Source organism: Euphorbia lathyris, chromosome 6 (assembly GCF_963576675.1).
Source record: "Euphorbia lathyris chromosome 6, ddEupLath1.1, whole genome shotgun sequence".
NCBI classification, from domain to species: domain Eukaryota; kingdom Viridiplantae; phylum Streptophyta; class Magnoliopsida; order Malpighiales; family Euphorbiaceae; genus Euphorbia; species Euphorbia lathyris.
Window position 1 is genome coordinate 52,707,996 of NC_088915.1, and position 12,795 is coordinate 52,720,790.

General features: G+C 36.1%; 1 long non-coding RNA gene across 1 annotated transcript; it reads right to left on the bottom strand.

Annotated features, from left to right (window-relative positions):
• Positions 1-415: 415 nt before the first annotated feature.
• On the bottom strand, positions 416-12,511 carry LOC136232224 (uncharacterized). The gene is made up of 3 exons (XR_010690407.1): positions 12,062-12,511; positions 1,322-1,618; positions 416-716 (listed from the first exon to the last, which is right to left on the bottom strand). It is a non-coding gene; the product is annotated as an uncharacterized lncRNA (long non-coding RNA).
• Positions 12,512-12,795: the final 284 nt, after the last annotated feature.

A 12,795-nucleotide genomic window follows, 5' to 3' on the forward strand; every position in this document is an offset into this window, starting at 1 on the left:
AATTATAGATATAAGATGGAAGTTTTTTTTTACAATACAAGATGGAACTTAATTTTGATGGATGACGTTTACAATAAAATGGTCTCTTCATTTAGAAGTAAAAATTTCATATTTTAAAATCCATTAAAAAATAAAGCACCTGCACTTCAAGTATTATCTTCCCAACCAATTTTTATAATAATCTTCATGGCTGTCATATTTCCAATGAACTTCACTGTTCAACATTTTCAATCAAAAATAAAAAGTCTAACTACTCATTCTTCAAATTTCATGATGCCACTACTGCCCATGCTAAGTTTATCATCATAAGCAATTAACTGTGAAACATACAAGCTCCCTAGTATTATATTAAAACTTTGTCAGTAAAAAATAGCAATATACCAGCTTTCATATGTTAAATTAAAAACTCTAAACGTGACAATGAAGCCTAGATTAGATTGTATGTCAACAAAGTTTCTCCTAATGTACAAAAAAGAGATAGAATTCCCTTTGCGTTCCAATTTCCTCAGGAAGGAAACTGTTTTAATTGAATAAGTAATCTTCTGTTTCTATATAAAGGAAAATTCAATCAATGCGACTACCAAATTCAAGAAGAAGAGAAAGGAAAAGAAAGAAGAAAAGAAAACCTGAGCAACAAGTTCAGACAACCGTCCATTAAAGCTGAGCAACGAGTTCAGACAACCGTCCATTTCTCAAAATAGTTGAACCAGTCAAACCTTTAAGAACATCATGACACACAAAGTTAAACGAATTCCAATCATCAAAGCCACAAACATTATGGCCCATAATAAAGGATACATATAATTCATTTGGCAAATACATATTAACACACCCAACTGAAAAACAGAAAATTAAATGAATTGAGGTACAGAGAACTACAAGGAAATCATAGGATAGGAAATTGGATTGAGTTGAGTTGAAATCATTTGCAATTGCAGCTAAGAAGAGAGGTCAAAAAACGGGGAATCAGAGCAATTGGGAAGAGGTTAAAGAAGGAGGTGATTATCAGTGAAAATAAGAAAATGAAGCAAAGAAGAGAGACCTGCACCAGCCGAGTGGATGCTTTCCTCTTTTATTTTTCTTAGCTTTTTTTATTTTCCTTTTTTACTCTCTCTGAGTTTTCACCAATTACAGCCGAGTGGATTTTTCAATTTTGTATTCCACTAAAATCTAATATTACTTACATGTCACAATGATTAAGAACCAAAAGCTTATTTAAGACACATGATTGTAACCCATATCAGACCACCTATATGAATTGAATTGAAACGTATCAGATTTTAATTTTGATTGCATTAGAAAGAGAAAATTAATTACATACTTGTGTTCTGCTAGATGAGGCTGTGGGTGAATCTGGAAGAAGCATACATTTGAAGCTCAAGATTCTCCTTCATTGAATTGCCTTTGGATGCACCCAGCATGTTTATCCTAGAAAGCAAAACCTGAGCACCAGCATGCTTGTCATCCCATGTAAACCAAGTTGGATTCCCCAATTAGAAAATTCGGCCCCATTGATCTCAGTAGCATAATTAAGGTATGATTCATCTGAAGTTGCATGGTAAACTTAGGCTGCTGCCCACAAAAGTTCATCTCCATATCCTGTGGAATTATAGTATTCCTGCACACTTGTGGAATGCTTACATTACAACAACCTCTATATGTTGTTGGGGTTTGGTGTCCTATAGACAATTGTTCTAGGATACAAACTTAATGTAAATGAATTGTTCTTTATATCATTTGTTTTAATAAGATATATGTTTTATAACTATATAAAAGCAATCCCTTTTAAGCACTAAATAAAGTCTAATAAAAGGAAATCCGTAAGTTTGTTTAAAGTGATTATAAAGTGTTCATACAAGCATTAAGTGAGACAAAACTTTATAATAAACTTAAAACCACACCAAGTCAAGTGATATGTTTAGGATTGATATATCACTGTTGAGACTTGTATGTAACAATGTCTTCTGTCTGACAGAAAGCTGATCTCACAAGCTTCATATATATAGATATCTGGACAGTTACATAGATCCGATGAAACGTCGTTCATTAGGATTGGGGATCCGATTTGAGATAACAGGATGGGTAGATTCATCCTTGTCACCTGTTCATCTCATTGGTATTAATAGGTATAACTAATCCTCAGACTCAAAGGAATGTTAATTGGTCATCCTGAATTACTGAATGTGAGACTTTGATCCTGTGGTCCCACGATCCTTAACAGAGATGACTCTGGGGTGTGAACTGCAAAGGTTGGGTGTCACAAGAGGTAATGTCAGGATAGTTATACATTGGATTGAGCATTTATCACTCCCGATTAATGGGAGATACATCCAAGGATCGCTTGTGGAAGACTCGACTCTAAATCCTTGCAAGGTGATAGCTTAAGAGTAAGAAATACAGATTTCACTTAACCTATCTATTTGAGTTGACTCGGCCTATACAAGTAAAATGAACGTCTCGCTATATGTGACTTGACATCACCCATAGTCATAAGATTCAGTTCAAGGATGTAGTTGATGAAGGATCGAATTATACTGTAACTAATACGGAAGGATTAACGACAGAATCAACCTGTCTTCTTAACGGACTCTGGGGGAATGATTACAGACTTGCCAATAACATACTCAGTACATCATTCCGTTATGCAAGGATTAAATATAATTCTTGAAGAAATTAATTTAATAGTTGCATACGGCCAGAAGTAGTAAGAACATAATGGATCACACATAAGACTTGGAACCAAAAGAGAGATGGATGTCATTAATAGATGGAAGCCCAAATGAGCCCAGTAAGGCCCATTTAATTAGGGGAGGCCGAAATTTATATATAATAAGTTAGGAATTATTTTAATTCCATTAATCTTAATTTGATTAGGTTTGTGAATTAAATTAATTAAGAGGTAATTAAGTTAGGAGTTTTAATTAGATTAATATACTCCTATTATTATCCTAAATATATTAGATATATTATAAGATAATAATTAGGAATCCTATTCCGAATTGAATTCCTCTTAAGTAACCTATTCTTATCTAACTAGGGTTTAGATACAAGTTATTATATATACCCCCTAATATGTGAATTTCGACTAAGCCCTAACCCTCCCCTCTATGTGATTTTCGAAACCTACATCTAGAGAGAGAAAAAGGATTCGCATCCCCTAGATCGTGGACAAGAATTCATACGGCTTCCGTCGATTAATTAATTTCATTCATCTCATTTTCTCTTTGATCTTGTGTTGGTTAATTAGAGGCAATCTATTTTGGTTGCATCTCATAAGTGTTGATTCTAACTTAACCTCACCGTGTTATACTTCGTGCTTGGGAACTCGGAGAAGAATTGTGGGCACTTCTTTAACAATGGTAGATTGTTCTTCAAAAGGTATTCCTTCTTATCCCTCTTTATATGAAATAACGATTAACGGATCCTATGGTTAAAAGGAAGTAGGCTAAAAATTTTATATTTTCGCTGCTATACCTTAGCCTTAATTTCCTTCAGTGGTATCAGAGCCATCGTTAAATCCGTTATTTCATATATGAAAATTTAGAAGTTTTTCAATAGGATTGAATAAATATTTATGGTTAGGATTAATTAACAAATAGTTTGATTAATTAATTCTAAAGATAAATAAATTTTAGTTAATTGTTAATTAAAATAGATTATGCGCATGTTCCTAATTATTTCGGTTGATAATCATTATAACAAAATCTATTAGTTTTATAGTTAGGTTAATAAAATTAGTTTTATTAATACAAAAACTAAAACGGAAATCTATTGTAGTTTTTCCTATTTCTGAAAATCGTTTTTAAAACCGTTTTAAAATCTGATATGTATACATATATATATATATATATATGTTTTATAAATTTAAAAAAAATATACGACAGCGGCTCGGGTCGCGCCTCACGGCGCGACCAGCCATTGTCGCGCGGCTGCTGCCGCGAGGCAGCAGCCGCGTGCGCAGCCGCGGGGCTGCTTTTCGGGCCCCGGCCCGAATCCCACTTGATTTTAATTGTTAAAATCGGCTTGAAAACATTTTGTATATATATATATATATATATGTTTCAGAAATTAATAGTTTTCTGTTTTGATTATCGAATGAAAATTCGTTTAAAAGTTTGTTTTTACCAAGTTGTAAATCAAAGTGTTAAATGAATTGAAATCAAAATAATTGGGACATGCATAATCAACGTTTTATATGGTTATATTAATCTAAGAATTAATATAAAGATACAAAACGATTAGAAGTAAAATTGGATGAAAGTTAATTTGACGAGTTAATGTGATTAACCTAAATATTACATAAGACGGTTATGTAATCAACTAATTAAATTTATTTAATTGAGTCTATGCATGTTTGGAGTTATGGACATATTTGGACCCTCTTTTAGTCTTTTGGTATTTTTGAAATAGGGCCTGCGCGTCCTGCCTTTCTACTATCTATTGTAATTTCTCCTCTCATCCGATTCCCTTCAATTCAATTGAAGTTTTCTTATAGTAGTATAGAAATTAATATGTAATTTCAAGACGCCATGGAGAAGACGGAGGACCTAAAGAGAAATATGTAATAGTTAGTATTTCCTTAGGTTTGCCCTTTTATTCCGTCTCTGGCTCGATAGAATAATTTAGATGATATGTCCATAACGCCAATGTATGTGAATGTATGTGTCTGATGTATGCTAAAGCAAATCAAGACTAAGTTAGATTATGAGACCTAAAATAAAATCCCTCATTAAAAAGTTAAGTAAATAAGCAAGTTATTAAAATCGGTTTCCCCTCCCTAATATTATAATTCAGCCGGCAATACTGGAGGCCTTTGGGTTGTTGAGTAAACTCAAGCTCGGGGTCTTATGGTAACACCTGAATTATCGAAAATCGTTCTTTCATGAATATGGGGTAATACTTAAATTAGATTATGATAATTGGATGAGTAAACTCATGTTGTCAAAAACTAATGGGCAAGATGGTTGGGATTAATATGAATAACATATTAGTTACTAATGTGATTAGTAACCCAATAACCTAGGAATCACATTAGAGATGTGATTGATCATATGAATCTACCTAATGAATGAGACTAGCTTTTTGAGTAAACTCAAGGTGAAATCTCAGGAGTTAGGATCCTAGCTCACTAAAGGATTTGTGAAATTCTTCGAATTAATATGGAGGGCAAAATAGTGGAAGCAATCTGAAATAAAGCAAATGGCCTATAATTTTGGATTGTTATACTTTAAAGCAAATGAATGACATACGTTTACTCTTTCTCACTCTCAGGTTTTATTTAAACACACACTCTTCAAATCATGACTAAAACCAATCTGCAAAACATTCTTACCGATAACAAACTGAATGGTTCAAACTTCACCGACTGGTTTCGCAACCTCAAAATTGTTTTGAAGTTCGAGAAAATTGGGTATGTACTTGATACATCGATACCCCTATCCCTGAAGATGATGCTCCCATCGAGGAAATTGATGCTTATAAGAAGCACAAGGCTGATGACGATCATGCCGGATGCATCATACTTGCATCGATGACATCGGAATTACAAAGGCAACATGAGGAGATGAATGTCTATTCCATCATCATGCACCTAAAGGAATTGTTTGGGAAACAAACCAGGTGAAAACGCTACGAGATATCCAAGCTGTTATATCGTTGTAGGATGCAAGAGGGCACATCAGTCATGACACATTGTGTCAAGATGATTGGCTACATTACCAAACTTTCTAGTATTGGATTTGCGATGGATAACGAATTAAGTGTTGACTTAATTCTTCAATCCCTCCCAGAAAGTTATTCACAGTTCATTATGAACTATCAGATGAATGACTTGCAAACCTCTCTTAAAGAGCTTGCAAATATGCTCAAGTCAGTTGAGCCCAATATGAAGAAAGACAAGACCATATCGGCTCTTGTAATTGAGGGATCGAAGAAAAGGAAAGGGAATTTTCCCAATCCTAAACATCCCAAGAAAGGTAAGAAAGCCGTGTCCAAGGGAAAGGAAGTGAAGAAGCCCAAAGGAGAGTGCCACTTCTGTGGTAAAGACGGGCATTGGAAGAGAAACTGCAAGGAGTATCTAGCCACCCTCAAGAAGGGAAAAGGCGGTGCTTCTACATCTGGTATGTTTTATATTGAAATAAATACAGTTTCACAGTCTGAATCTTGGGTACTTGATACCGGATGTGGATCTCATATTTGTACAAATATGCAGGAGCTAAATCAGACTAAGGAACTAAAGAAAGGAAGCATAAACTTGCGAGTTGGAAATGGAGCAAGAGTTGCCGCCCTCGCAATTGGAGATTATGTTTTACCTTTGCCCTCTGGGCTTGTAATAGAATTAAGTAATTGTTTATACGTTCCTGAGATGTCTCGTAACATTATTTCTATTAGCCGTCTTGTTGATGACGGTTTTCATATTTTAATAAAGAACAATAATTGCAATTTTTATAAAGATTCGATCTTTTATTTTTCAGGAATATCACAAAATGGGATTTATGTGTTAGATGATAAAACTCATGTTTTTGCAATTGATACCAAAAGACATAAGATAGATAATTCAACTTACTTGTGGCATTGTCGTTTAGGCCATATAAACAAGAGACGCATGCTAAAGCTACATTCAGATGGGCTTATAGATCCAATCGATCATGAATCATTGGAAACATGCGAATCATGTTTAAAAGGTAAAATGACAAAGACACCCTTTAGCAATAAAGGTCAGCGTGTATCAGACACTCTAGGACTTATTCATTCAGATGTATGCGGTCCTATGTCAGTCCAAGCAAGAGGAGGATTCAGATACTTCATAAGCTTCATAGATGACCATACCCGATATGGTTACGTCTATTTGATGAAGCACAAATCAGAAGCTTTTGAGAAATTCAAATGCTTCAAGAATGAAATGGAAAATCAATTAGAAAGGAAAATAAAGACGCTTCGATCTGATCGAGGTGGCGAATATCTTTCAGATGATTTCCTGAATTATCTAACTGAATGTGGGATATGCTGACAATGGACACCTCCCTATACACCACAACATAATGGTGTATCCGAGAGGATAAACCGTACCCTATTAGATATGGTACGATCCATGATGAGCATGGCCTTACTTCCAAAGTCGTTCTGGGGCTATGCCTTAGAAACTGCCCTCTTCACCCTAAATCGAGTGCCAACTAAATCTGCTAGTTCCACACCATATGAATTGTTCGTTGGTAGGAAACTCGTGTTCTCATTCATGAGAATATGGGGTTGTTCAGCGTTTGTTAAACGCATTGCGTCCGACAAACTAGATTCGAAATCTGATAAATGTTTCTTCATTAGATACCCTAAGGAAACTATGGGATATTACTTCTATCATCCAGATGATCAGAAAGTAATCGTATCCAAGCACGCAACCTTCTTAGAGAAAGAGTTTCTCGAAGAAACACAAAAGGGAAGCATGATTGAACTCAACGAAGTTCAAGATGAAGAAACACCGACTGAAACAACAGAAGCGATTGAGGTACCCGAAGAAGTCCCATTAGATGAGACTCCAGTGGCACCTATTCGTAGATCACGAAGAGTTCGTGAACTCCCAGTTAGATATGGTTTTCTAGTGGGAGATGATAATGAGGTTCCCGTGTTAGACGACGAACCCGAAAACTACGAAGAGGCTCTTACTAGTCCAGATTCTAAAGCATGGCTTGAGGCCATGGATTCTGAAATGGATTCCATGTATACTAACCAAGTGTGGACTTTGGTTGATCCACCCGAAGGGATAATTCCCATTGGGTGCAGGTGGATCTTCAAAAAGAAGACTGACATGGATGGAAAGGTTAGCACCTACAAGGCTAGGCTGGTAGCGAAAGGATATCGTCAGAAACAAGGTGTTGATTATGACGAAACCTTCTCTCCTGTTGCTATGTCCAAATCGATCAGAATCATGCTTGCTATTGCCGCTCACTACGATTATGAGATTTGGCAAATGGATGTGAAAACAGCTTTCCTAAATGGAAACCTGCTTGAGGATGTATACATGATGCAGCCTGAAGGTTTCATATCAAAGGATGCAAATAAAGTTTGCGAAACTTCAGAGATCCATTTATGGACTCAAGCAAGCATCTAGAAGCTGGAACAAGCGTTTTGACGAAACCATAAAACAATTTGGTTTCGAACAAAATTGCGAAGAAGCTTGCATTTACAAGAAAGCAAGTGGGAGCTCTATAGCATTTCTCATACTATATATGGACGATATACTGTTAATGGGAAATGACATTGCTCTATTACAGTCGGTAAAAGTATGGTTATCCGGTAACTTCTCAATGAAAGACCTTGGTGAAGCAGCTTATATACTTGGTATAAAGATCTATAGAGATAGATCGAGAAGACTGCTTGGTCTTTCACAGGCTACATACATTGAAAAGGTGCTAAATCGGTTTAGCATGCTTGAATCGAAAAGAGGTAACTTACCCATGCTACATGGAGTAAAGTTAAACAATCATCAATGTCCTAAAACTGATGATGACAAATGACGCATGGCTGTAGTCCCGTACGCCATCGCGATCGGTTCGATTATATATGCTATGCTATGCACTAGACCTGACGTAGCGTTCGCGTTATCTGTAACGAGTCGTTACCAAGGGAATCCGGGAGACGAGCATTGGATTGCCGTCAAGAACATTCTTAAGTACTTGAGAAGGACTAAAGACATGTTCCTAGTGTATGGAGAAGGAGATCTGAAAATTGAAGGATTTTCAGACGCTAGTCATCTCACAGATGAGAATGATTTTAAATCCCAATCAGGATACCTGTTTATCTTGAATGGGGGCGCGGTCAGTTGGAGAAGTTCCAAGCAGGGAAGCATAGCTTTCTCTACGATCGAGTCAGAGTACATCGCTGTTGCGGAAGCAGCAAAGGAAGCAGTTTGGATTAGAAAGTTCATTACAGAACTAGGTGTGGTGCCTGACATTGTCAATCCCATTACTCTGTATTGTGATAACAATGGAGCCATTGCGCAAGCAAAGGAACCACAGTCTCATAATGCATCCAAGCACTACCTAAAGCGATACCACATCATAAGAGAGATTGTGGCTAGAGGAGATGTGAGAATAGAAAGAGTACCTACAGAGGACAACGTTGCAGATCCGTTGACAAAGCCTTTAACCCAGAAAGTACATGATCGTCATTTAACTTCTACTGGGATAAGTTTTAGAAACAATTGGCTTTAGTCCAAGTGGGAGTATGTTGGGGTTTGGTGTCCTATAGACAATTGTTCTAGGATACAAACTTAATGTAAATGAATTGTTCTTTATATCATTTGTTTTAATAAGATATATGTTTTATAACTATATAAAGGCAATCCCTTTTAAGCACTAAATAAAGTCTAATAAAAGGAAATCCGTAAGTTTGTTTAAAGTGATTATAAAGTGTTCATACAAGCATGAAGTGAGACAAAACTTTATAATAAACTAATAAACTTAAAACCACTCCAAGTCAAGTTATATGTTTAGGATTGATATATCACTGTTGAGACTTGTATGTAACAATGTCTTCTGTCCGACAGAAAGCTGATCTCACAAGCTTCATATATATAGATATCTGGACAGTTACATAGATCCGATGAAACGTCGTTCATTAGGATTGGGGATCCGATTTGAGATAACAGGATGGGTAGATTCATCCTTGTCACCTGTTCATCTCATTGGTATTAATAGGTATAACTAATCCTCAGACTCAAAGGAATGTTAATTGGTCATCCTGAATTACTGAATGTGAGACTTTGATCCTGTGGTCCCACGATCCTTAACAGAGATGACTCTGGGGTGTGAACTGCAAAGGTTGGGTGTCACAGGAGGTAATGTCAGGGTAGTTATACATTGGATTAAGCATTTATCACTCCTGATTAATGGGAGATACATCCAAGGATCGCTTGTGGAAGACTCGACTCTAAATCCTTGCAAGGTGATAGCTTAAGAGTAAGAAATACAGATTTCACTTAACCTATCTATTTGAGTTGACTCGGCCTATACAAGTAAAATGAACGTCTCGCTATATGTGACTTGACATCACCCATAGTCATAAGATTCAGTTCAAGGATGTAGTTGATGAAGGATCGAATTATACTGTAACTAATACGGAAGGATTAACGACAGAATCAACCTGTCTTCTTAACGGACTCTGGGGGAATGATTACAAACTTGCCAATAACATACTCAGTACATCATTCCGTTATGCAAGGATTAAATATAATTCTTGAAGAAATTAATTTAATAGTTGCATACGGCCAGAAGTAGTAAGAACCTAATGGATCACACATAAGACTTGGAACCAAAAGAGAGATGGATGTCATTAATAGATGGAAGCCCAAATGAGCCCAGTAAGGCCCATTTAATTAGGGGAGGCCGAAATTTATATATAATAAGTTAGGAATTATTTTAATTCCATTAATCCTAATTTGATTAGGTTTGTGAATTAAATTAATTAAGAGATAATTAAGTTAGGAGTTTTAATTAGATTAATATACTCCTATTATTATCCAATTAGGTTATTTATTATTATCCTAAATATATTAGATATATTATAAGATAATAATTAGGAATCCTATTCCGAATTGAATTCCTATTAAGTAACCTATTCCTATCTAACTAGGGTTTAGATACAAGTTATTATATATACCCCCCTAATATGTGAATTTCGACTAAGCCCTAACCCTCCCCTCTATGTGATTTTCGAAACCTACATCTAGAGAGAGAAAAAGGATTCGCATCCCCTAGTTCGTGGACAAGAATTCATACGGCTTCCGTCGATTGATTAATTTCATTCATCTCCTTTTCTCTTTGATCTTGTGTTGGTTAATTAGAGGCAATCTATTTTGGTTGCATCTCATAAGGGTTGATTCTAACTTAACCTCACCGTGTTATACTTCGTGCTTGGGAACTCGGAGAAGAATTGTGGGCACTTCTTTAACAACGGTAGATTGTTCTTCAAAAGGTATTCCTTCTTATCCCTCTTTATATGAAATAACGATTAACGGATCCTATGGTTAAAAGGAAGTACTAAAATTTTTATATTTCCGTTGCTATACCTTAGCCTTAATTTCCTTCATATGTATCAGCAAAAGTAAAGAGTTGCTGAGATGGATGAGGAGCAAATCTGAATAAGAGGAATTAATTTTCCTAAAAACAAGAGATGATGATGCCATTGCAGCTGCAGTTTCTGCTGCAATATCTGTCCCTGGGAGATGTATTCACTTGCAAAACTAGTCTTTTCTCTGTCATTACTTCTGGTCTTAACCAACATTTATGATCCAATTCAGGATCACCCCCCTGAATATATAGCCTATTTGGAGAAGATATTGAATAAGCATTAACTAAATAATCAGCGATCCAGAGGGAAGTTTGAGCATATTCTAATTATTGCTTCACTGCTTCCATTTGTTCTCCATATTCAAGAATTGTCCAAGACAACATTGTTGCAGTAAAAGCCATTGGAAATCCAAACTTTATAAGGTCAACACTTGCATTTTTCTTACAGCAAGAATCAAGAAGACTCCTCCAAATAATAGCATCAGGTTTCATAGGCATGCTTAGTTCAAATATTTCATGATCCACATTTACAATACATATCCACTAAACAATACACACACCAAAATATCCATAGGTACTTCAACATCAAACTTTCTCAACAAATAAGCATGAGCCCACATCCCCAAAGACAAAGCATATAAACCAGCACAAGCATTTAAAATGCTCTACCCATCAGGCTCAAACAATTCCTATAATTGAACAAACAATTTCAATGCAGATTCAAACTCACCAAATTGGACAAGAGCGTCAATCATAGCATTCCAGAAACAAAACTTCTCTCAGGCATTTTATCAAACACATAGCGTGCCGAATCCAAACAATCACAAGAAGCATAGAAACAGATCGATCAAACTGTTATTTATATAAACAAAATGAAAAGATCGCCTAAAGATTACCTAAAGCTTTATTGAGGTAAGGTCAGATGAGCAACCAAACAAACACAATTATAGAACAGAGGACAACGATATGTACAAATTAACAAGTAAAAATTGTGAAACCTGAACATGGCTCCAAAGCAAGGGTATGATTGCCCTGCATGATTTCGAAGATAAACATCTGTCCAACTCCATATCGAACGAACTCAAGCTGACGGAGGAACTCAAGCCAACTCTAACGAACTCAAGCAGATGAGGAGCTCAAGCCAACTTAGAACTCAAGCCGATGGAGGAACTCAAGCCAACTCGAACTCGAACGAACTTAAGCAGACGGAGGAACTCAAGCAAACTCAAACTCGAAAGAAATTGGTCTGGGGTTCTTCGCACAATGAAATGGGTTTAATCGCAGAAGGAAGAAATGGTTTAGGGTTCGCAGAAGCAAGAAGAAAGAAAAAAAGATTAGGGAAATCGATTCTTTGAGCAAACAGAAAAGAAAGACAAGAAGATCGTTTTTTTTATCTAAGGTCTTTAGGGTTCTTTGCAGAATCAGAGGTAAGAAAGACGAGAACAAGAGTGGAAAATAACCGAGTCGGTTACAAGCGTAACCAACACCAATAAATATCAGGTCTTCAGAGTCGGTTATCGAAAAAACCGACTCTAAAGGGGTCACTAGCATCGGTTACAAGCTTAACCAACGCTAATAAGAGGGTTACTAGCATCGGTTTTTTGGAAAACCGACGCTAAAAACCCTCAGAAACACACGCATTTATTAAATTAGGATATTTAAAGTCGGTTTTTATAATAAACCGTGGCTAAAAATGTATCTTTAAGGACGATTCTTTCTAACGACCGACTCT